Source organism: Vanellus vanellus, assembly GCF_965231255.1.
Source record: "Vanellus vanellus genome assembly, chromosome: 4".
Lineage (NCBI taxonomy): Eukaryota > Metazoa > Chordata > Aves > Charadriiformes > Charadriidae > Vanellus > Vanellus vanellus.
Genome location: NC_138909.1, coordinates 34,186,161 through 34,212,887, shown reverse-complemented (window position 1 = coordinate 34,212,887; position 26,727 = coordinate 34,186,161). Strand labels below are relative to the sequence as shown.

General features: G+C 41.9%; 1 protein-coding gene across 1 annotated transcript in view; it reads left to right on the top strand.

Moving 5' to 3' along the window:
- Positions 1-17,021: 17,021 nt before the first annotated feature.
- CCSER1 (coiled-coil serine rich protein 1) overlaps positions 17,022-26,727 on the top strand; it is a gene marked incomplete at its 3' end in the record, with an annotated part of 718,149 nt that continues 708,443 nt past the window's right edge. The window contains exon 1 of the mRNA XM_082482793.1: positions 17,022-17,054. The remainder of the gene's footprint in view (positions 17,055-26,727) is intronic.

Sequence of the window (26,727 nt, the reverse complement as noted above, 5' to 3'; positions counted from 1 at the left end):
CAATATTGCCAGTTACAGTACTATTTGTAAACCTATATTGCTTCTTGTTTAATTAAAAACACACAAAGCTTTGCCAAGATGAGGCAGTATCTTTGACCAACTTTAAAGAGAGGTACAAGTACAGAGTGCATGAAGGCTGCTGCCAGTCCTGGTGGAAGATCCACATCAGAGCCTGGAGCGCCTGACCCTTCTATGTGCTCGTAACCACAAATTGCCCTGCAGCCACCTGCACCCATCAGCTCAATTTTGTAAACATAAAATGGAGTGTAAATGGGTTAAGTGAAACACAGGTCTGTCTCCTCATGTGCTTGAAATAACAATAGGAGTGCTTGACCACATTTTCTGCAGATACACTTGCTCTCATTTATGTACATTCTTGTATTGACTTGGCCATCTTTGGCAATTGATGCTCTGTTTCACTAAAAAGATGAAATACAAAAATGCCCTGTCAAGTGTCTTCTGATTTATGGTGAGATAGTTCATGAATGAAGACAAGCTGTGGGCTTTATGAAAAGCAGAGTACTGAGTAGAATGAATTCCAAGGATATGCATTCTTTTTTCTTTTTTGAGAGTTCTATATTTAAACCATAAATAAGGCATAGCAATTTGTCCCCCTTCTGAATTAATCTGATATGGCTCTGAAAGAGTACTGATGGCTATGCCTTCCACACCTCCCCCCCCCAGTGCTTACATGGACACTGGCTATATCGCTATTTGTGCGTGTAATTATCTAGTGGCATTAATTGCTACACTCTTAAACTAGTTTACCATGAATTCACACATACTGTGAATTGCTTAAGTGGTAAACCTATATGCAGCTACAAGAAATATCTAACGCTGTTTATGAGTGCTTAAACACACACAGCTATTGACAGTGTATTTTAATGCACATATTACTATTGATGTTTATGCTATTCCATTGTAATTAAGTTCCACAATTCATTTTAATTATTACTAACCTTGCCTTAGCTTTCTGCATACCACAGACACTTACAATAAATGCGTATGGATTGGTAGTTCTCTGGGAAAAAAAAAAAAAAATAGACTTGAGCCTTCAGCAAGGGAGGTGACTTGAAAGAAATAATAAACACTTTTTTGTTAGTAATTGACAGTGATGCATGCAACACTTGCCTGTTTAACATACATGCAGCTTAAAAGGGAACACCTGGCACATGGTCCGACTCTGCTCATATTATAGTAAATGCTGGTCTTTCATAAGCCAGCATCTGCAAGGTTTATTTTAATGTGGTTAAAGCAATACATAGCAGCAGCAGCTATTTGAGATTATTTAAGGTTAGCTGAGCAATGAAGTTCACTGGAAAAGGTAGGACTATAAGCACTAAAGGAAATATGGCAGGTACTTGGCCTGTGTTAATGAGGCTATGGTTTTAAGTGCAGGGGCTGACACTGAAGAAGCAGCAAATTGAAAAAGAAGATAGAAAACTAAAAGCAAGGTTAAATGTACAACTTCAGTATTTGTAAGTCAGAATACAAAGCAGTTCCTGCTTTGCCTGGAAACAGGAGGGGATACCAGGGCTATGTGTTTTCCTGCTCCTTCCAGGCAGGCCCAAAGGGTGCTTCAGCAGGTTGGGCTGAAGGGGAGTAGTTATGGGTGGAAATCGTGCAGACTCAAAAACCATCATCACCTCCCATGACTTGCAGCAGAAGCCAAGGACAGGTTTGGCTCTGAGAACCTCAAACACCAGGGAAAACTGAAGGAAGGCGTAACATCTCTATTGCTCCTTCTAAGCACCAGCTGACTCAGCCCTAGTGGTACTCTATTGGAGAAACAAAGATATAATATCTCTGTTATTTAAGTTATTCTTGTGTAGACTGAGGAAGCCCATGCATAATATAGTCATGCTGTTCATTTAAAAAAAGGAAAAGATGAAACGCCATTCTGAGATTCTTTTTGCATCTGCCTGACTATTCTGAAAAACAACACAAAACAACAACTGAAAAACCCACCAGTATCATTCTTAATTTCTTCATGTTTCTTAATTTGCATGTCAAATAAAAACCCAGTGACTAATTTTGATGACGTTGCGAGTGTTTAGTTGTGTAGACAATCAGTGCAAATTGTCAGACATCATCAGATAACCATTGACAAACTACCTAACCATGTGTTTCATAGTCTAATGTGCAATAATTTTTCTCATGAAATTAAGAAAAATCAAGATTCCTACAAAACTGTCTTTTGTTTGGGAATGCATTATGTGCAATGCTGGAAAAGGAGAGTGAGATCAGGGAATCTGACTGAGATTCCTTCTCCCTCTGCCACCCTTGAGACATCAGCTATATGCCACAGAGTATTCTATCCAAAAGTGCTCCATGTCTTTATGGATATGGAACTACCAGTGGGCTTTCACTACAACTGGACTTTCAAGATTTAGACTGAACCAGTCTAAAAATTATGCTGGTGTCACAGACGTGTTCATCTTGGCGCTATTTTCCCCTCCCCCCCCCCCTGCTAAATAGAATTTAAATGTCTGTGAACAGCCATACACTGCAGCATGAACTTGAGGCAGAGAACATGGAGTGCCTACATTTGTATTTTGCCTGGCAGGGGTATGGCTTTCTCTAAGCTATGAGGGATATAGATATTGCATTTTTGTATTAGGCGCAATGGTAGACATTAAGCTTTAGAGCTTGGTTTCCAGTCAGTTTTCCTACCCGGTGAGGTGAAGTGATCCATGCTAAAGAGATTTTGTTGGCAATATCTTGGCAAATGTCAAAGAAACCACCTCTGTGTTGTTGACAATTATTTTCCCCAGTGGAATGACATTCTGTTCTTATGTGACAAAACAACAGGAAGGTGTGAAGTTAGCCTTGTCAACTATGATAGAAGATTTGATTGAATGCACAGTGGCAAAGAATAATTAAATACATAGGCCTTCTTTTCCTAGGGTATTTCTGGTTTGTATCACAGAATGCAATTTCACCTTTCTCTACGTCATGGTTAGCAGACAGAAGGAAACATCTCAGAGGTGCAATGTCATTACTAGCTGTTACGTATAAACATGGGTTTGAATTAATTTGATGGACTGATATTGTACTTGTTAGAAATGTTTTCTTTCTCCTAAAATGGAGAAAGGGTATTTCTTTTTTTTTTTTTTTTTTCATAAATGGGATTCAAGTGTATGTGTTGTATATCATTTAAGAAGAAATGGGGAGATGCTACGGAAAGATCATGCACAATTTTACCTTTTAAATGAGGTAAGCTTGAACTGTTCCGTAAAGCCCCCCTCCTTAGGGTTTTGTAACAAAAAAAAAACTACCAGAGCGAGAGCTTTTCCTCTGGCCTGTTCCCAGAGTTTCCTAAAGGGCCTCCTTGTCTTTGCTTCTCGCTCCTCTGAGTGTGGGGTCGCTTCCCTATCGTTCTGTGGCTGAAGGGCTCATGGGAGAGCCTGTCGCATGGGGCAGGGGTGCTCCTCAGGCATCTGGCTCTGGTACACAAAGGGCCTTGCTGTCTTTATTCCTCAGCTGCCGAGGGGCTGGGAAGCAACTGAAAAAATGCTGTAGCTTGCTTGCCAATACACTGCTGTCATCATGTGAATGGAAATGCTGAGTTTTGTACAGGCACCTCTTTTCTCCAATGACGTAAAATTATTTGGGTGTTAGTTACTTGCTGGTTGACTACTTTGGGAGTGTTGCTTCACAGTTCTTACCCTGAATGCAAGAATTTGCCATTTATTCAGGTATGAATACGCTGGAAATGCCTCAAAGGGCCGACATGAAATTTTGGGGATCTCTGTTTTGAGGGTTTGCCCCAGGTGCTGGCTTCAACCTGCACCCCAGGATGAAGGAAGAAGCAGGACAGCAAGACACTGCTCAGGCACTCTTCTATCAGGGGGGTGCTCGGAGGAGGTGGCAAGCACTGAGCATGTAGCCAGGCAAAGCAGATCTGCATCCCCACAGGCTGACCAGGACGCTCCTCACCTCTCCACCTGAGCACCTAGCCTGGCCTCTCCCCCAGGGAAAGGAGGTGCTTGGGTCAAAGAGGTGGTGTTCAGTTTCCCAGGAGGTGGACAAACTCGAGTATCTGGTTCTGCCATGGTTCACACAGTCTGTTCACTAAAGGGATCAAAGCATGTTTATTTCTGGCACAAGACTGATACAGATTCCTGTGGCAGAGCATGTCATGTCAGCAGAGCATGGATGAGCTCTCTGACCACCACATTTGCTCTAGCCACACCGAAACTTCAACACCCCTCCTTGGCCCTTTTGGGAAAACTGTCTTTTAGCTACCAGATCACTTTCTCTATAAACTAGTCTGTAATCATTAGACACACCAAATTGTCTTGAATATTTGCTGTACTTGATAGTTGCATTACGGATCAAATCATCACAGGTTTTCAGGGCATCCAGGCAGAATAGTTATGCAACAAGATGATCAACTGACCCATCTAAAGTTATGCCACAAAGCACGGTTTGATTCAGCTATGTCTAGCTGTAGCTATGACTGGTGAATCACTACCCCTTGGTCACTAACCATTTCAGTGTTGCTTGGGCTCTGTGACTGGAGGGAAAAAAAAGTTTGTGTGAAAGTTAGAAACTGCCTATCCCTTGCTCCTAACCCATTGTAAATAATTAACTGCATAGCTACCATTTTAATGCTCAAATGGTTTTATTTGTTAATTTTTTTTCTTGCTGTCCTCAGAATCTTTGGCAGCTTGTGAAGAGGCTGGCTAGTCCACAGTCTTTCCTTCGCAGCTCTCTACCACATCACAAGCTCTGTCATGTGTTAGGGTGACTCATATTGACTCATACTTTCTTCTATTGTACCTATAGTTTTTCTGCCATAGTCATCTTCACTCATATTCTGTCCTGCATTTTCTGTATTCAAATAATTCACACAGTAATGGGATTTTCTTTGAGTCTGTTGCCAAAAGAGTAGCTCTTAGCTGAGGTTTAAGTCCATGCTTTCCATTGTAAAGATCTGGTTAGATTTGTAAGATTTTATTTTTTTTTAATAGCTGACATTGGTAATCAAAAAGCTGTGTGCCTCACAAAATCTCTTGTGAAAAACTGAGTAGGCTGTCTCTACTATTTGTAGTAGTATACCAGAAGTAAAAGCAGTATTAGAACTCTAATGCCAGAGCCAATGACTGTGGTCTCTCCTTTGCCTGATGACTTTATCCGGCAATCCCATTTTACAGGGGCTGGTTTGACATCTTAGAGGGTCTGCAGAAAAATGCCTGTCATGGTAAAGGTGCTTCAGAGAGCTGCAGAGGAGTCAGGGTGCTCAGTAGATCAGAGCCACCTTCTTGGGGTTTCCCCATGGGTCTCAATACTCAAAATTGGGCATCCAGGCTCCTTTGGAGCCTGAGCAATAAAAGTCTGAGGAATAGATCTTCTGAAACCAGAAAAACCCATGTTGGTTGGATGAGCTAGGAAGTGAACATTAGAAGAAAGAACTGGAGTTCATGTACATGCCACCCACCTCTTCATTTGGGATCCAAAGTGTGACTGTTTTCCAGGAGTTTATTCAAAAATGTGATGTTAGTTGGATATATCTTTTGATGTTGGCCCTGCCTGGAGCAGAGCTTGAACCAGATGACATCCTGAGATCCCTTCTGACCTAAATTATTCCTGCCCAGTGGGGACTGGGTGGAGGGACATAGCGCAACATTGCCCGGTTTCCAATGGCTTGTGATTTAAAGCAGCCGCATGTGAGAGGCATAAGTTCATGTTCCTGTCCTGCCTGTTTCACAAAAGCATGAATCCCTACGACTTACTCCTCAGAGGGACTGCCCTGACGAACAGGCTAGTAGGTGCTCTGGAGGGCTGAGGTCTCCCTCAGTTTCTTGGTTTGGAGGCATTTACCTGAATGCACCGTGACAGAGACAACTGGATGCTGGCTCCATAGGTTACTGCACTTGCCTGCAGATGTGAAAGACCAGGCTAATAAACGTGGAGTTATTTATGCGGTGTAGTCTGGTAAGAATAAAAAAAAATAGCTTCCAGGTTACTGTGATGGGTTGAGCCGGAATCCAAATGTTACTCTCTGACCCCCTGGCTCAACCCCCTCACTGCACTAATAGATGTTTTGGTACTTGCCATGCCTTCAGACAGTTTTCTAGCTCTTTGGGCAGTGTTCCTATATATGCAGTTAACCGCATACCAGTGTCAAAACCATATTTACAAGGAGGCCTCTGTAGCAGCCAGCCCAATGCTGAGGGATAGCAGCAGTCCTTGAATCAAGCTGAAAGGTGCCCTCATTTTTCCCTGTGAGCTGCCTGGCCCTTGGCAGGACTACAGTGAGGCCACGGAGGCCTTCTGCCTGTTTCTTTTTTGTTTTTCCCTCGAGGAAGTCTTACTCTACAATCATCATCAGGCAGGCTTCTTCTATAAATACTGTAATAATGGGCACAAATGAGGTTTTCCAACCAGTGCTGAACATGGTCTCTCCTTTAAGTGTTGAATAAATACTAGAATCTGAGTTTCTCGGAATTTATCCTGCAGTAGGTCAGAGTGTATTGCCATGATATGATAAGTAAAATCCAGATAATTTTATGTAAAACTCTGAACTTCTACACACACATAAAATTGTATTGATATAATGGGCTTTCTATTGCAAAGGAAAATGACTTTTTTTGCCTCTGGCTTGTGGGAGTAAAACATTTCAGTGCGCATTTCAAATTATACACTTTAATCATAAATCAATGGACTAGTTTATATACAACATGTAGAAATAGTATTTTTAGGCATTTTATTAGAATAAAAGGAGTTGTTCTGCAAAAACAGCTTCAGCCCTCAGCCCAACTTCCATACATAGTTAGATTAATGTAAGTGGAATTGAAATAAGTGAGTCTGGATCAAGTCCAAGGAACAAATTAAATTGCAGTGGCCTCAGCTTTGAAGTCAAAGGTAATTTTCCAACTGATTTTGGTAGATACAGGCTGTTGGACCCAAGAAGGATGCTGTAAAACCTAATGTTATTTCTATTATTAGTGCTGTGTTGAGGATATAAATGCTTCAGATTTCCCCACCTATTTGCTAGCCCTCAAGTCCCGATTCCTTTAATGGGTTTTACCTGTTAAATATCTCGCTGAGGGTTTCTGAAGGGACATAGGGAAGGTGCAGACAGCAGGCTGGGAGGAAGATTTCTTGCAGGGGAAATGATTGAATCCAGGCTTTAAGGGTTCAAAATCTAGCACAGCACCCTTCAAGAAGGCCAGTCATGAAACTCGAGGCTTTATAGCCAAACCTGTTATTCTAAGAATACTCTGTTAAATATCTGATCAGTCTTCTGATAAAACAACCTAGATATTCCTGCACTAGAGGATGTTAGTGGTGTTATTTTCCTCGCTGTGAAGGAAACTGGTATGGTCCTTTTAGATAATTGGGCTGCTGGGTTTTTTTCACACTAATTAAATGGAAAACATTTTGAAGTGAAGTCAGTCACTCTCTGTTGGCAAACTGCCATAGCTGTACCAAAAGGTGCAGGGGCAGATGCGTTCATAGCGCTCTTCACTGAATATACTGTTCAGCGAGGGACAGAAAAAACAGATCAGTGAAAAATGGACTGCTTAGTGGAGATGCAAGTAATAGCAGTATTAGAGCAATACAATCAATAGTATGATTTTTATGTACAGCTGTAATTTTCTGCTAAAAAGGGTGCAGGAAAGGGAGATGTATAAAGCGCAGCGATTCCTACTGTCAGCAGCCTGCGTAGCAGAACGGCTGCCACCTCCTCTCTGTCTCCTGCATATGCACATCAAACAATTGCATTAGTGCTTCTGCTGCCTTTTTTTCTCCCACCCTCTTTTTTTCACACTATTTAAAAGCTAAAGCAGAGTGATGTTGATAGTTGAGCCTAACAGTGAGTTTTGTTTGAACACAGCATATACTATCAATGAAAATTCAGAAATTTCTGCTTGCGCTTTGAAGGCAAGTTTAAGTAAATTTTAAAGACACGTTTCTCCATTTGCAAATAATAAATCATTTGTTTTGTTTAGTGCTTCTGAGAGCAAGTCTCTGTGGAAAAGCTAGGTGGTGAATGTTTAAACAGGATAAAAATCTGCCTCTGCTCACAGGGATATTATGTATTTGTAGATTTAGAATACATATGGTCTTAAAAAGCATTTTTATATCTTACTATCTCTTTTAAATTAAAACCCCATTCTTGTAGAAGAACAAATTTTAATATTTCATCTTTATTGCCACCTCTACTACTGTGAGAGCAATTGTTAAGGAAAGGCAGTTCAGTAACTTCAGGTGCTTTCCGCAGACAACTGCTTTTTTTCTCGACATGTTTTTAACAGTATTTAGATCAGGCCCCAAATATGTGTAATTACTTCTCTCTTTTTAAAGCTGTTAGCGTGTAACCGTCCTCCCATCTGGATTTTATGTTCTGGCTATTAATGATATAGATGCTTTAAATTATGTGGTTCCAAGCCCTGCTCTGTTCCTAATAACTAATGCCTAAATTCCTTTTTTGGCAAAGAGGCTCGGAGAAACTCTTGGGACTCTAAATATAAGCACCATCCTTACATAGGGGATCTGTTTAGGACTATGGTTATAGATACAACTCCAGTGCTCCTCCCATTAAAATTACTGGGACCTTTGCCATCAAGTTCAGCAGATGCAAGTTTGCATTCTTCAATTAAGTGTTAGCAAAATATATGTATATGTGCTCTTGAGCTTCCACAGCATTTTTTTCTCTTCCTCAGAGTCGGTATATCTTCTACAAGGGCTAACATTTTGTGTTATGGGCGGATCAGAGTCATAATTTCTAAAAAAAAAAAAAAAAAAAAAAAAAAAAAAAACAAAACCAAACCTGTGGGCATCAGTTGGTATTTTCAGAGGTCCTACTTTTTACAAAAGAAATCTTCCTATAGACTCAAAAGAAAGTATGATCTTAAAGAGCACATTCATTTAGGATGGAATATTTGAGGAAGTCTGTGGGAGTTAGTATCCAATTTCCAGTATTTTGATGAGATTTAGATTTTTAGCTCCTATACACTCTCCAGAATATCTCAGACTTATCTGTTCCCCAAAATTGTCAATGAAGACCAGAATCCTGCTGAGCTAAAACACAAAGTGACAATTTCTGCCTGAAAGAACCCTATATATAATCATTTCAGACATAAGATCAGGCCAAAGAAAAGAAATCACAGCTTTGTGTAGTTAAAAAAAAAAAAAAGCTTTATACATACAATATAGAAAAAATATTCTGGCTTGCCCTAGTGTTTTTAATATCATAATTTAATGAATAGAATTATCTAATACATTTTTTGCCTCAAAGATTAATTCGGTATCTTGGAATTAAGTAAAGGAGCTATGACTCCTCGGGTTTGAAGGCAGGTATACAAATGTTTATTAAAGACAGAAGCATTTAGGACATAAATCCACGCTGCTTGTTGAGGCATAACTTACTGTTGCCCTTGGGAGGGAAAGTCACACTGCGTGTGTGTGTGTGTGTATTAATGAACACATTTAATATACTGGCACATTTTACTTGCTACCCACTCAGGTTTTCATTTTCCATTTTTATTTAACATCCATTTCAATGGCATTTGTCTATTGTCTAGTCACAGACAAGTTAAAGCAACCAGAAAAAGTCAGAACATTGAATAGAGTTGGTAACAAATTTCTGTGTTGTGGTTTTGTTTTTTTTTTTTTTTAACTACTCTGTATCTGTATCTCAGAAGGATCCTCCTTATCATCTGTATATGATTCAAAGATTGTCATGATAAATATGAAATTATACTCCGGGAAGAGTAAATAGGGATATAAAAGTCAGGAAACGTTGTGACACATGAATTATTATCACTATGTATTAGTGAAATAAGTTCTGTGTTTTGAAGGAGTTTTTCTTATTGATTTAGTTGTGAAGTGTATGTATGCGGCAATGTTTGGGCACTGCTGAGCTCCACAAATTTCTGGTACCTTTCTGCCCTTATCTTCTATGCTGGTGCATTTGCTAACGTTTCTGAAATCCCTGCTACTGAAAATTTGGCTGTTTAATGCCAATTATCACACTTATGCAACTGTAAATGGCATAAATAATTAAATTACCCAGGTTAAAGTTAACAGACCTTTCTGTTGTCATCCTTCAGGTTATTTAAACTGATCACTGAATGGGAAAGAAACTTCCACAGGAGAAGAGCAGTTGCCAGCGATAGGGAACTGGTGCCTTTCTCTGATCACCAGACTTGTCCCGTTAGCATAGATCTTCTGTTCCAGATGCACGTTCCCTAGGAAGAAATGTGCTTCAGGGACCCAAGCCAAAATATGAGCCTGTCCAAATATTCAGCGCATGAGGCAACACTGAGCTCTTCTATATTTGGGGAGGTGTGCTGATTATTTTTTTTATCATACTGACTATGATAGAGCTATATGTCATGGGTGTTTGATGTTCATAACAATAATACCGTGTAATAATAGAGTATATAATGGAGTAATAAACATCCTTTAGCATGTGAGCCAAAGCCCAATAGATTCATTTAGCAAACTAGTTTTCCAGGCACTAGTAGCAGACCTTGCACTTAAATCAGCATCACCACTTGGGTTTCAGTGACTGTCCACGTCTAATAGAGACTAGAATATTTTTGGAATCTGACTTTAAAATGAGATGTTTGAATAAAGAAAATGCCCTCTCTTCCATAAATACTAAGTGTGAACCTAGGCACAATAGACGTAAATGTGAAAATGGATGCATCTTAGCATGTCTTTGCATATCAGTTTGATTGTGCATTGTAAAAGCTTGTGGCTTGATACTTTCTCTCCTGGAGTCTGGAGATCACACACCCCGGTGCAACGGCTGATGAAGCAAAGGTGCCCCGGCCACAATAGCAATCTAAAGTGAAATGTAAGGCAGGCTTTGGTACAAAATTTGCAAATTTCCATGCAAGTACTAGTGTGTCAATGTGAGATAGCGGTTTTATAGACGTCTGCCTGAGACTGTATTGCATGTGGTAGCAAATACAAAGTAAAGGGTGGTGATGTCAAAAAGGCAAGAGTCAGACTGAGAACGTGTTCTTCAAAGCCCAGCTCAGCAAGGGGCTTCCAATGCTCAGTTAGTCCCATACATCCACTCTCCAGCTGCAGCCTCAGAAAGGACACAGGAATGTGCTCGCTGAATACTCAGATACACCACATTGTAGTAGCCCATAAACAATCTGCCTCTAGGATTAAAAAATTCAAATTGGTAGTTAAGTCTATAATGCTTTTAATTTTTACTTGGGTACATCTTTGTGGTATAGGCGTTCAAGGGCTGGCACAGGTTGGTTTGCATGGCTGCTGAAGATCTAAAAACTAATGTGCTTTTTCTAGTGCTTGAGTAAATATAGAGCTGATCTTTGTATAAAAGATCAAATCCTTTACCTTCCTGAAAAAGCACTGATGATCATCCATGTACAGCTTCTCAAATTCTTGCCAACGTGACTGCTACATAGTGGATATACAGAGATAATATATTGAGGGGACTCAAAAGTTAATGCGTATCTCTTCCCAGGATGTTTTTCCAGGTAGATTCCTTCTACTGAAGATCAAACTGAAAGGCTGTCTGGAAGAACATCAGTAACTGAATGAGCTTATACATTTTTCTAGGTGTTGCGAAGCTGCTGATTATATTATCCAACTGTCTTGTATGATCTATAAAATATGTGACCTATTATCCTGGTTTTGATATTAATTCTTATTCTTTGACTAATGTTTAAAGTTTAACTAGATGTTCAGATAGCAGATTTTTTTTTTTTTGATTTACCGAACTAAGGAAACAAATGTTTTCTCCTCTGTAAAGTCAGTATTGATGGATGAGTGCCTGAAGAATGGGCATTTCAGGAAAAGAGTTAGATCTACAGCAGCAGAAGTGAAAGGGAGAATTTGGGAAGGGAGTGCTGGAAAGCTGGCATTGCTCTACCTGGGTGAACAGCACTGAGTAAAAGCTGTGATACGGGAGTGCCTGTGGTGGTTTTAAGGATGGATTGCGGGGCTCTTAAGTCTGCCTGTGCTGGAAGCCTTTTCATTAATTGGCCTTTTAGGTGTTACACAGCACAACATATGGGTGCACCTTCTACATTTCCATGTATTATTGCATATACGTGGACATCCTACATTCCTCTGCATAATCTCAGATGATGTCTACTTCTTTTTTTTTTCTCGTGTGTGGGCTTTTGTCTGCAAAGCAGAGAAGTTGCTTCTCGCTAAACATATGAGGAAAACTTTCATAATTCCATACTAACTGAACAATTTTAGGCACTATTTAGGCCTAAGGCAAACCTAATTAATGAGACTTAAATGCAGAATTTGCTCAGGCCCGCAGGTTCAGTGGTACTGTGGAAAGCTCCTGCTGTGATGATGCATTAGAGTCACAGATATGATAAAATGAGGCATACATTATTCTTTTATAATCCTCTATTTTCTGGTGTAGAATACCACCCTCAGACTATATTTTGAATGCTAACACTCAATCTGTTTCAAATAGAAACACCAGTTTTCCCTTTCAGCAGGTTTCCTTCCTATTCCCATTTTGTACAATGGATAAATAACAAGGCTGAAAAGAATGCTTGTCGACTTCAATTTTGCCAAACATGCAAATATTATAAAAATAACCTTTAAAAAAAATCCCCAGACGAACCAAAGTATTTCCCCAATTGAAGTACAAAGACTACAAAGCTGACCAGGCAAATTACAAACAAATAAACCCTGGTAACCTAGAGAACCAAAATATTTTGCCATGGGGATCCTCCAAGTGAAGCAGCTCAGAATGAAAAGCAAAACTGACTTTATGCAGACTTCTGTTGTCCAAATTTAAAAAGGTATGCAAACACACAAGGCAGCCACTGGATGCTTTTATTAGCTGCTGTTTGGAAAAAAAAAAAAAACCAAAAACAACAACAACAAAAAACACCACCACACAACCAAAACAAAAAAAAACAAACAAAAAAACCAAAACAAAACAAAAACAAAAAACAAAAAAAAAAAACAAACAAACAAAAAAAGAGTCCTTCAGATTTACGTACCCTTGTGGAACTTCATTGTAATGGAGAACCAGCAGTTTGCACACCTGCTGCAGGATCACACCCTCAGCCAGTGTGCACAGGTTTTACTGGGAAAATATCCACCAGCTACACTTAAATTTTTTTCACTGTGACAATTTTTCCAGTGAAACATTGAAATAAATAGATTTACACTTATATGAAACTGCATTCTCCAGTTATAGCATGTAGAAATGTAAACAAACTATACTGCTAAGGTAATTTATATGAGTGTTATAGCTGATAAGATTTTAACTGTTTTGATTATACTGATATCAGTAAAGCACAAAGCTTGCATATTGACAGTGCTTAAAATAGGACTAGCTTAAAAAAATGTATTTACAAAGCTGGTTTGTTAAAGAGAAATCTTTTTGCTGCCCTTCTGTGGTATGGTTATACATTCACTGGCATCACAATTTCCAGCAATGAATGATGACAATACCGGCGTTAACTGTTCAGATCTGTTCAAATAGAAATTGCAAAACGAAAACTGAGCTGTTATAACAGAGTAAAGCAAGGGCAGGGGGATTGACCCTTTTTTAATGTCGAACTGGAGATTTTTCAAGAGGAAATTCACACAGGTTATCTTACCACAGAGATAGTCAAATTGCCTTTCTTTGTTCAATTGAATAAGCTAAATTTTGAGAGTGTAAGGAGTATTTCTCTCTTTGAATTAATAGAAGTTCTCCATCTCTAATTGTAATTGTTCTCTCTCTCCATAGTGAAGGTGGTTATCTTCCTAAAAAGTGGTGTCATTTGTGCCATTGGCACTGAGGGAGCCCAGTGACAGAGACTATAAATCAATTTACAGTCTGTTAAAAAGCAGGTGATGGAAATCATGAACATTAATTTAAAAACTGCTTCAGATCACTATTCTTTCATGATTAACTAAAGTGGACTTCAACCTCCTCTGAGATTTCAGTGTTAGCATGATAAAATCCATTGCTTTTAACAAACTGACCAGTTCTCAGTGACAGTATTTATTCAGCACATTGCACATACGTGACACTATATAGCCAAGTGCAAGGTCACTTGATTAATCCTTGCTCCAAAGATGTAAGTGGATATGATTGTATGCAATACAAAACCAATACATATTGATTAGTGTGACAATGCTCCACTGAGCAGATGTTTCTTGAAAGGAAAGTGGAAGCAATTTGGTACAGGAGTCTTCCTTTGCCCTCTCCTGTGATGGTAAGGTAAAACAGGACCTGACCACAGTGCTCCTGACCACCCCCAATGCCAACCGGGCTCAAATAGTATTGCTACAGAAAAACTTTTAGTGGAGTCCGTACAGCCATACATCCCCTGGACTTCCTGTTAGGATACTGTCCTGGAGTACCCCTGTGCCAAGGTTAGGTTACTCTCCCAGCCTGTGGTCATGAGTCACTCCTTGGCATGCTTAGGTGTCCTCCCAGAACCGGTTCCTTTGAGGCTCATAAAATGTTCGTACAAAACAGACTTGAATCTGTTTTACCCCAAAAAGACTGTTTTATAGTTATGGCCAGCCCCAAACTCCATGCAGTTAGTGTCACTTGTGCAGATAACCACTGAGTGTCTGCTCTGTTGAATTAGGCAGACTAGCACCTACTTCTCTAAGCTGAAGTCTTGTCTCGAGAATAGAGAGATGCCTGTTTGAAGGGCTGAGGCCTTGAAAAAGGTTACACAGCGATGCATGCTCAACCCTGATGGACGTGGCTGTCGAAACCAATTTGATCCCACATGCCTCAGCTCCCCATGTGCCTACCCTGGGATGGACCCACGCTGGCATTGGGGGGGGAGTGATAAAAGTTTGGAAAAAACCAAACAAACAAAAAAACCCCAACCAAACAAAAAACCCCAACATATCCCTCTTATTTATTAGGAAGGAGGCAGCATCAAGCACAGGGGATCATGTGAAATCACTGGTCAGGCAACAAGGAACAAACACAAACTGAGGGGGCATGCAAAAAGCAGGTAGATGATGCAAGGGAATCAGACGTGTCAGCTGTAGTGACTTTCAGGACATCTATTTTTCAGTCAACAGGAATGTCTTGTTCCTGGTGAATCTGCACATCTCTGAATCTGGAGTTTTCTCTTAAGGCTTTGTTGTGCTAGTGAGACCTAATGAAGATTTTGGTGAAATACGGTGTCATACAGAGAGTCTTTCTGCTGAAGTCATGGGGCCATACCAGTAGGAAATCCGTGGGAGAAGAGAAGCGGGTTACGTGTGCTTGGGCAGGTCCAGGGTGTGGTGGCCAGAAGGGTTCCTCCTCTCATAGTTCCTCTACTGGGGTCTCAGTTAGCAAACCCACTTCAAAACAGGTATTGCATGATGCTTATGCTTATTACAACGTTTAGGGCTTTCCCCCCTCCCCTCAGTTCACTAGAATGCAATTTAGTGCTGGAAAAGCTGCCGTTATTGTGTACAATCTCTAGCTGCTGGCTGTTGTTTGTCTGCCTGTGTCACTGGGCTGATCAAAGCCTTGTGGGCTTCACTGGGAGCATCAGTTGGGAGTCTGTCTGGAAGTGCCGCTTAATCACAAGGGTTCACCTTTCAGGAAAACGGCAAGCAGGAGAGCTTATAGAAACGTGATGGGGAATCGGAGTTAACCATTAGGAGGCTCTGGGAATCTTCTGCTGAATACAAGGAAAACGGAGGAGGGTGAGAGACAGTGTTTGAAAATCACGCAAGACTCTTGGGGAAAACCCTGATTCAGCAAAACGTGGATTCCTCTGCCTCTAACTTCAAGGCTGCCTGAGCTTAACAAAGTGGCTAAGCGGACCCATAATTTTAGTTATGGCAAATACCCCAGTCTTCATTGAGACAACTCATGTGCACAGAGTTAATGTACACGCTTAAACACTGTGCTGGGCTGTGAACAAGCTCTCAGTAAAATGATCTGGTTACTGCCTGATTGTTTGAAATCCCCAAATTGTGAAGATAAGTACTTTCAGTAATGAACACCTACTCTGGAGGTAGTCTCACATGAGATTTTTTGCCTTTTAAATGTTGATGATGGGTTACTAAAAATCTGTTTCTGTCCATGTAGCATCATTGTGGTACTATCATGTGCTGCATATGTCAAACTTTTCCCTGTAACTGTAGAATATTTTGTCTGTTTTAGATTGATTATCTGGCCTGAGAAGAAACAGAAATACCTTTAGGGTTGGTTATTACACTTCATAGAACAGTCTTGTGAACCTGTTGAACAGATTGACAGACACTTTCATGCCAAATGTGACGGTGACAGAACTGCTTCTGCCCTCTCACACAATTCTTAAGTAGAACTTCAGCAGAACCTCATTGTTGCTGTTACATTGTAGCTGTATTTTGCGGAAATGTGTTTTACTCAAAATTCTCATTGACTCCATTCTGATCTGCGTTTCCCTGTATAAGCCTAATAGTTAATTTCTTTCGCTCCCTCGGTTTCAGTATGAGAAATGATATGACAGAATGAAGAACACACTTTGTTCCTATGGAGACTTAGGTCTGCAAAGTCAATGTGTTTCTTCAGCGCATGCAGTTAAGCATGTTATTTTTTGTCATATGAGGGGACAGAGCTCGTATCTGCAGCCTGTCACTCCTGAATCGTCACTCATTTTATTCAAATGATGCCCTTACTGAGGCATGATAGTTCACTTTGGTACGTGATGCTGGAAGGATCCTGTATAAATTGGCAAGGAAAAAACCTAGTAAGAAAACTCAGTCGTATTCCTTAAGCATCAGTCGCAGACAACATGGTTATTCCTCTGTTTTACCGTTTCTTTCTGAATTGAATAGGGAACGTAAATGTAATGAATTAAGTGCCACGTAATTGACCTCTGCCCTGACCCAATATTCCCGAGGAACGGTTCCCGCTCCTACGGATGAGAGCCGCTTTTGGTGCGGGGACTCCTTAAACGCCGCCTCCCCTTTCCCTTTCCTTCTCTTCCCTTGCCAGGGCCGGGATGCCGGGAGAGCGAACTGGAAAATAATTACAAAACGCGCATCTGAAAAGAGGATGAGGAAGTGAAATCAGACGGCTCCACCGCCCTACGGGAAAGGAGGAAAAAAAAAAAAAAAAATACAAATCCTCGAGCCAGATGGTGAGTGTAAACACACCGGAGCGGCGCTGAATTCCAACTGGGGGGGGACTCGGACTTCCCCCTCCTTCTCATCCCCTCCTACCCCCACCCCCACCCCCACCCCCCCCCCCGTGTTTGCCTCTCGGCCCGAGGAAGTCCGCGCGGTGGCGCTGAGTCCAGGGGGTTACGGACCCCCCCCGACCCCGCCGCAGCGGGGGGCAGCACCGGCAGGTGACAACGCGGCCTCGGGGGAGGGGGGGGACGACACGGGGACGCGACAGGGACACGGGCGGGCACGCACACGCGCGGCACGCGTGCACACAGACGACCCACCCCCACGCCACGCCACACGTACGGACACACACACACAGAGGCCGCCCCGCATCACGCCGCGGGCACAGGCGCACCGCACCGGCACACGCACGGAAGCGCCGCCCCGGCCCGGCCCGCCCCCGCCCGCCGCCTCCCCTCCCTCCCTCCCTCCTTCCCCACACGCCGCCGATCCGCCCGCCGCGCACCCACACGCACACACACACGCTCGGCCGCAACATGACTGACTGACCGACCGACCGACCGACCGGGGTGCCGCCGCCGCTCCGGACGGATTATTCACCCCGCGCCGGGGGTACGCAGGGAACCACCCAACCCCCCCCAGGCGGCGCCGCAGGGGGACAGGAGGGTCCCCCCTCCCCAAGCCCCTCTTTCGGTGGACGGCGAGCGCCCCGGGCGCTGGAGGAGCCCGGCCCAGGTAACGCGTCTCCCCCGGGCGGTACCGGTGTATTGCAGGGGGCAGCCGGGCCAGGCCGCGGGGCGCCACTTCCCGGCGGGCGGGTACCCCCGGGGAGGGCGGTCGGTAGGGGCCGCTTCGCCTCCCGTCACCCAGGTGCTGAGGTGATGCGGGCGGCTGTCGCCCCCCGGGGCACGGGCGCTCCCCCCCGCCTCCTCCCCGGCCCGGCCTCGCCTTCCCCGCCGGCGGGGCGGCGGCTCCCGGCCGCCCTGCGCCGACCGGTGGCGGCGGAGGATGGGGGCTGCCGGTGCCGCAGCTCCCTGCTGATTCCCCGGGAGCCGCGCTTCGGTGGCGGCGGGGATTAAGCGAGGGCGGCCGGGGAGCGGGTGGCGGCGGGGGGGGACACATGCACACACGCGGCACACCGGCACCAGCGTCTTTGTGGCGGGGCGGGCAGGGCACGGCGCCCGCAGGTGTCACCTGGGGCGGGGGGTGGCCCGGCCCGGGGCTGAGGCGGTGGTGCGGGGGGGGCCCAGGGGGGCGTCGTGGGGCCCGGCCGGCGGTGGGGGGCAGCGGAGGGAGCCGGTGCCGCGGCGGGTGTACCCCTCTCTGTGAACCAGCTCCGGCCTCGCTGCTGCAGGTGGGGGGGGGGAGGAAGGTCAGGTCTGTTTTTGTCTGTTTCTGGTGTGTTTTCTCTCTCTTTTTTTTTTTTTTTTTTTTTTTTTTTTTTGAGTCCTCCCTCAGCCCACGTTTATTAAGCAGTGTGCAGTTAGGCTGTAGGGGTGACGGGGAGAAGCGGTCTCAGCAATGGGCACGGGTAGGGCCGGGGCACTGGTGGGCGTGTGTGGCCTTTGCCGTGGGGTTGGATTTGGAGGCAGGAGCTGGAGGATGCTGCCTGCGTTTTCCTAAAAGGCAAAGCAGGTTTAAAAGGTGGGGGAGACGGCGATGGGTAGTGCTTGTTATGGAAGAGATTCGTGGAAATCCCGAGTTTCCTCTCGGTAGTTTTGGTGTTGCTTTTCCTCGCTGAAAGAGGTTGGCGTTGCTCTTGGCAAGGAAAAGAAAGTTGCATCAAGTCGCCTTGCAGAGGAACGGGGTAGTTCTGCTTTTCCACAGAGAAGGGAACCCCCTACAGCTTTGTGTCTCCGTCTCGCCTCAGAGATTGACAACACTACGTGTCTTGGTATAGAGGGGAACTGCAGTACACTTTATTTTCTTATTGCACACCTTGATAGCTGAATGTAACTAGAAGGGAGACTCAGAATCTCCTCTTATCCCTTTCTATGCCAGATGTGTGTTTCTATCTAGTGTGTCTTGCACTTGAAGTGTTAAACTCTCAGGGGGCACGGAGGTGGGGATGTGAGGCAAGGTCTACTAGTTACTTCAAACAATTCTCCTTGCTCGTACTTAAGAAGGAAAGAAAGGAACATGTTGTAAAAGCAGCTGAGGAATATATAAAAGTGAAATATTAATGAACTGGAAAAGCTTAGATAGCAAAGACATTGCGCCTAATCATTCAGGAGGGTTCTTGTCTTCTTTACAACTCCTCATTGTACGTGGCTCTGTAGAACAAATGCAGTTGGTATAAAGGACAGCAATATTTGTATTTATGTAGCTTAAAGTAGTAATACTTTAGTAATACTTTTTTTTTTTTTTTTTTTTTTTTTGCTTTGGGAATCGTCTCTGCAGTGGCTTGCTTTAGCCATGATTTTTGAGGTTGCTGTAGGACAGACAATTATTGCAGAAACAGTAAAAAATATTTCAAGAATGTTTTCTTGGAAATTGAAATGGGAAGGGCTGACTCGGTCCTGGAATAACCCAGAGGAAGGACTAGCCTTAGAAAGGCCTCTTAGAGATGTGATGATGACTCTTTTCACCCTGAAGATATTATTCATCTCTAGCATCCCAAATGGAGAGCAGCATCCCCTAAATGGGTAGCGCTGTCTCAGGAGAAAGAATTCCTACTGGGGGGGACTCTGACTTCCCCCTCCTTCTCAGGACTGTCCAGGGTCTGTTGAAAGTGTCTCATACAAACAAGGGATATTTTCTGCAAATTGGGATTCCTTTAACCCATTGGAGTCTGGAGTGCAACTGTCCCTGTAGTTTGAAGAACTTCCCCAGTTTGGCTGGGACGGATACTGAGTACAGCAGCTTTCTTGGGCAGTTTGGTGGTGGAATTTAATTCAGTGGGAAAGTTGTCTGTTATCCCACAGAGTGAAGTCCTGTAGCCCCGGCTGTAGTCCCTGGCAGGAATTACAGGGATAGCTGGTGCACTTTGGCATGAACAAGGCCTACCTTCTGGAGAGCTTGGTGCAGGCCTGAGTAGGCGGATAGACATGGGGAGCTGTACCAAAAGGAGGACCTGGAACAGTATGTAGGGTATGTATCAACCTTACAAGAGGTAGTGTTTGGTATTTAGGTCTGTTAGATGCTTTTTCAACATCCTCTGTAACTTATATCCTCAGGTCTAAGCACATGGTTGTGTGAGAGCACGATCTCTCTCATGCTGTGTAAGCTGTGTGTGCGTGGTTGAATTTTCTTTCCTGATTCAAGGCTAGTGCCTCGTATAAACCTTTATAGTTAATAGCTGGATGTTGAATAACTTAAAATAAATTTGGCAATGTTTTTGTTTGCTAGATGGAGTGTTTCATAAATTGCAAGAGAGGTGTAGAGATGTTGCTCCACCTTGACAAATTTCTACTCTTCCACGCAGGTTTGTGGAAGATACTATGGCTTTGTTGGATTAGCCCATCTGCAGAAGTTGGAAAGTCAGAACTGCATAAGTCAATGTATGTTTTCTATGCGTTGTTGTGAATTACACAGATAAAAGTTACTGAGAAAAGTATTTTGTCAAAATAAGCTTAATGGTAGATTTTGAAAAACAAAAATCCGCATGTTCTGAAGACAGGACTTTTTCATGGAGTTCCGGGATTGTTTTCACTGTGCTTCTGGAGGTATCCTAATACAAGAAGGCTGTGTTTACCAGGTGTTTCAGGCTTTTGAGGCAAGGTAACAAATGAAAGCTGCACAGTCGTTTTTCTGAGGTTGATTAATACAAGTAAAGCATGAGATGAAATAGCATTTGTGTGTCTGTGGAAGTATTAATGGAGAAGAAACCTTAGAGACGCTTCAAGTCAGATTAATAAGCAGCGTGTACTTTATTTTTGGAATAACTACCAGCTTGCTGGGGGAAGACCTGAACTATATCCTCTATCTTGCAGAAGTTACTGCTTGTTACAAGATTCAGTGCCTCAGGTCTTCCCCTTGCAAGTAGTTTTGCTGCAGTTGGAGGGGCTCTTAATGGGAGGAGCACGGAATGAAATGTGTACGTAACTAATAACAAGTATGGACTGTGTTTGTTTCCTGAGAATTAATTATGCAGTTTCTTCAGGTTTTTCTGTCATTACTGAATTTATTTGGCATTTTTCTGCAATGATAATAAACTTTGATAAAGTAAATGCACTTTTGTATTAGACTTTAGCTATTGAATGTGCTGGCTGTGCGAGATGGCATGTAAAATACAGAACTTACAAGCAGCTAAAACGTGTAGTGTGATTTGCACTTGCAACATTTCATGTATGTTTGTACTTGCGATGTTTTATGTATATTTCTATGCTTCAGCAAAGGCCAAGGCCTTTAACTTTGAGATTATGGAAGAAGCAGCCATGTATTTTACATGCAACTGTATTAAACCTGTATAGCTGTTTGCTAGTTAAACATGTGGTTACTTTTATTTGTTGCTTTTTGACTTGTTCTCACTGCACTACATGGCAGAGTGTATGGCTTAGATAATATAAACCCACACACTCCGTGACTGAAGACTTTATTGTTTCTCCATTGTATGGCAACAAAATGTTAATGTTTCCTACAAAGTCTGCTGCTTTTAGCTGAAATGTGATCTGTCCTGTACAGGATAGTTGTTTTATTATAAAATACAATGATAGCTTAAGGGAAAAGAAATCACGGGCAAGCAATAAGTAAAAGCAGGAGTCCTGGATGTGGAAAAAGCAAGAAATCTTTAAAATGTGTGTTTTAGTCTGTTGCATGTGTGTTGTAATTCTGCATGAAAACTTAAGAGAGAAAAAACAAAACAAAACCCCAAATACATTATTGGGGTGTGTTATAAGATCTGAATGATGATGATTTTGTATCCAAATATTCTAAGTTGACTATAGATGGTACTATCTTTTTGCCCTGGTTATTGCTAGGAAAGTCCTTGTGAGTTTTGAGGTATGGTTGCGTAATTATTTTCTTCATAGATGGGAAATTGAAGCGGTGACTACATTCAAGTCACACAGTTGATTGGTGACAGAGAAGGACAGTTGAACTGGAATATGCATCCCAAGTCCCACAGTCTTATCTCAATGACTTAACTGTGTCAGTATAATTTTTTTTGATAATTTGGCATAGATGTGGAAACTTCCTGCAGATCCAGTTGCAAGATTTGGGTGTAAAGTTATGCAGCATTTTAAGTATAAAGACTAATTACTAGCGGATTATTTTCTTCAGTCTAGGAGAAAAAGCTTTTCCTGGATTTTGTTTTGTTGTTAAGTTTGAGAGAAAGCAGTTCAGCACTCCTAGAATGTAACGACACTTTTACATTATTTAAGGAAATACTACTTAATTTTTTATAATGCTCTAGCATATCAGGAATTTGAGATCCAGCTCAGTCATTAATGCTTCTGAGGGTCACAGCTGTCTTCCAGTGTGAAGAACCAGTTGTGACAGACTGATATGAAACTTTAAAAGATACTCTTTGCCTATACATTTTGGTAGAGCAAATAATTGCTTCTGAAAATATATTGGTTCTAGTGCATTTCCAGCTCTGGCTTTCTTCTCTGTTTTTGCTTCTTTCACTCTTGTTTTCGGGCCTCTTTTCTGCTCCTTCTTTGACATGCCAGGTTGCTGTGCTCTCTTGAGAGCTGCTATTTTCACGTTACAACATTTCAAGTGATTTGCTGATTTTTGTACAGTACGGGGAGATTTAGATTTGGTGAGAGTATAGAAGTATTCAACAGGTTCCTCACCTGGGTGTTGCTTGTGATGTAGTCTAAACCTTGTCATTTGAAGCAGAACGTGTGAAACAGTGACATTTGTGCAAATGTCACCTTCCAATGATGTTAACCTGCCATGGTTAGCCAGCAAAATCTCAGACCCTGAGAAGGATGGAGTCCCCTGGCACAGCCAGAACATGGTAGGAGGGCTGTGCTGTGCGGAGGCAGTAATGGCAGCATCTGTCCCCTCTGCCAGCAACCAGCATTTTGTGCTTTGTATTTTGTTCTGTGTACTAGGTAGTAGCTCCAAATTCTGCAGTGTCTTCTAGCTATATTTAATGCAGTCTCTATACTGGGGGTATATTTCTGAACAGTCTTGACTTATTTATTTAAAGTGTTTTGTATTCATTTCTTTACTATTATGACTGGTGAGGAGAGAGGAGAAGAGTGAAGTTTTGCTATCAATTCTTGGAGAAGCTTTGGCCGTTTAAGCCAGCGGCAGAGCTGCTGCTGATCTAAATGGGAGCCTTGGTGACTGTTTTAACAGGTTTTACAACTTTAAAGTATGCAGGCTGGGTTCTTGATGACCAACTTGAACGTATTGTGGCACAAGTAATATGGAAATAGAATAACAGTCCTGCCAAAAGTAAGATTGCCTTTCATTTTCTTTATTAATTCTCACCATACTTATTACTTTAGCCTGTGCAAGAAAAATAGTATTTATTCTGGTCAGAATGATAAGAAAAATAAAGCACAGAAGCTTTAAATAAGAACTTAATCTATATATTAAAAGTGATGATGAAAGTGCTAACAAGCTAATTTCATTTGCAGTATTTGGAAATAATTAATAAACTGCCTTGGTAAGCAAATTCTTCTGGCGATATATTAATATATTTTTTCTCTGTATTGCTGAAGGGAGGTGACTGGTGGAAAATGGCGGTAGGGAAAATGATGTGGCTTTCTTCATGCTTATTTAAAGTAAAGTGACACAACAAGTTGATGTACGTTCTTTCAGGCTCACAGACCTCTGAAATGCCTTGAGAGCAGATCATGCCTTCAGCTGTGAGTGCAAGGTATCAAATGTGCTTAAACTGATAAAGTAGCTATAGGTAATAAGTATCAATGCATATTAAATTTTTAATATTTCTTTATATTTAAAGCAAGTATTGTTGGGATACACAACATCTGTAGGAAATGGCATTTACAGGTATAATGTAATGCAAATGTTAGTTTCGATAGGCATACAGAAGCGCAAACTTTGTGGTATAATCCCTTGTTGTATGACTACTTGGCTGTTTGGGGAAAAAAAACATGTAGTATGTGAAAGCATACCTGTATGTGTCTCAGAGGCACTCTATAAAGGCATTCTAATTGCACCACATACGTTCCTTCTGTTAGAGGTTAATGAGCTGCCAAGGATCCTGGGATGGGAGAACCATGTAGGCATCTTCTATTCTCTTTGGGTTTTGCTGTTTCCCAACGTAAAAGTAGATGTGGTATAAGGAATGTGGTGTGCAAAGGTGATGGCAGGCTCTGCTCTCACTGTGAGTGGCAAAATAATGTGGTTATGTTTTGTGTGACTTCTCTAGCGTTTTGTAGCTATAGTTAGTGAAGCAATTACGGTGTGGGTAGAAGACCTAAGCATCCTAATCTGTTAGTGCGTTGAACCAATTTTTTTTAATGTAGCAGCTATAAGCTCTAGGAAATGGTGGCCCTGTAAGCTAGTGGCAAAACTGCTACTGATTTTAATGAGGCCGTGATTATACTCTTAAATAATACATTTAGTATCTGTTAGTTTGCTTTGTGCAGCATTTATTTTTTGTCAAGGACTGATTTGGAAAAGTTACCAAGCATGTACTTTTTGATGCTTTTTGTTGAGAGTCCAGAAGAATAGGAATAGGAATTTCAAAACAGTCAAGCCACTGCAGACACAATTGGTGTGAATAAGTTCAGTGTGTCTGAAAAGAAACAGTTCTGTACCTGTAGGCACGTATGCTGTACTAATGGTCGTTATGCAAGGGCACAATATCAGGTGAGAAACAAGGTATTTAGAGGTTTTGCAAAGTCCACCTGGAGCAAAAGTTAAAAAGGCCAGGGGTGTTAAAATGATTGCCTGGATTGTAAAGATTCAGAAGTTGATGAATAATGGGAAAGCAGAAGGAAGAATGTAAGATTTGGAAAAACTGTATTTCAAAATAAAACTGAGAGTTGCAGAAAACTTGCATATGGGGATGATAAGCGGGGAAGTAAAAGGAATGGAGAAATTAGCTGTTAAGAGCTGACACCACAAATGGCTTCTATTAATCTGCTATTCTTTATTTTATAGCTGGTAAACTCTGGGGCATCTGCTGAGATGAAGGAAGAAAAAGACGTAGAGGAGAGTTGGGGAGGAATGAAAGAAAAATCAGCTGTTATGTTCTCCCAGTCCTGTGCCTTTGTTCTACTCTAACACAAAAAGGCTGTTAGAAGAAATTCAGGGATTAGTCACATTAGTCACAAGGTAATCTCTATCCTCTCTAAGCCCTCATCTTAACGTCCTGATCTTGGTCAAACGTTTTTGGTGGCTGACTGCCTGTGACAGGGTGTCAGCAAATTTCACACCAGTCTTTAGTACTTGCTCATGGCCCTTAATAAGGGAGTAATGTACAATTGTCTGTTAATTATAGGTTTTGTTGTAGATCAAACTTCTAACAGGCAGAAATCAGAACCAGAAGCTACAAGGCTGTCTTAGACTGTCAGATCTGCAGCTTTGATACACTTGTGTATGTTTTTAATCTACAGAAAAGTTAGTTTGAACTTTTTTCATTTAGTGTTTGGCATGAGCTAAGAGCATGCAAACAGCCACCTTATGTGGCATAGCTAAAGGCCTAATGACTTGATTATGCATCTGATCTTCTTTGTCAAGAGACGCATATCATTTATACCTATAATAGTTTCAAATGAAGAGTGTTAGCAGATGAAGACGACCAGGGCACTAGTAAGACTTGAATGAGGTTTTTAGCTAACCCATCCTGTGAGTTGCTTGCAGGGATATGTAATATTCCCTAGACACCGTAGGGATCAATTTTCTGGGGTAAATACTGCATACATATATATATATATAAAATATAAATATTCTTTGTGAAAGTCAGAAGGTAAGATGTGGTGCTTTCATTTGAAAGCTACGCTCTGTTCTAGATGTGGAGTAGCGAATGGTTCAGAAAAAGGATTTCTTTCATTTACTTGCTCTAGTACAGTAAAATCCAAACACAAATTCACAGCTTTTAAAATCTTCTCTCAGATCTCTACTTAATAACGGGGGGGGGGGGGGGGGGACATAAAATAACAAACCAAAAAAAATACTACCCATCCTGGCATTAAGGAGTTTAATATGTTGTGGGCAAGATGTTTCTGAAAAATGTATATTAGTAATACACAAGTTATTTGTTGCCTTAGTTTAAGAGGGCCTCAGGGTGATACTATTAATTGAAGAAAGTAAGCAAGAAGTTACTATTGGAAAAGGGTGTGAGAATTTGAGTTTCTATCTGTTTTCCCATGCTTTCATTTGAATTTCATTGAGATTCTACAGTGTAGCTATTTTATTGTGATTCTATATGCTTTGAAAATAGTCAAGGGGGAAAAAGTAGGTATAAAGGAAGCAGTTTTCTACTCACATTAATGATTCTTTTTTCCTTATAGTTTGCATTGCCTAGGACAATGTATGTGACTTCCAAAATGCCAGTTGATCACCTGAGAAATTGTAAAACACTTACACAGCACTATATCATTATGCAGCATTTTCTAAATATAGACTTAAGTCCTTGTCATAAAGAGTTTGTATAGTTAAAATAAAACAAGACTTGACATGACGCAGAACAGCTTGAGAGGGGCTTGAGAGCCATTGGTGAGGAACTGTGAGGAACTGAACAACTGTTTCAAATCAAGAATTTGAGAATTTGAGGAAGGCTTGAAGGGACAGTGAAGATTCCTCCCCCCC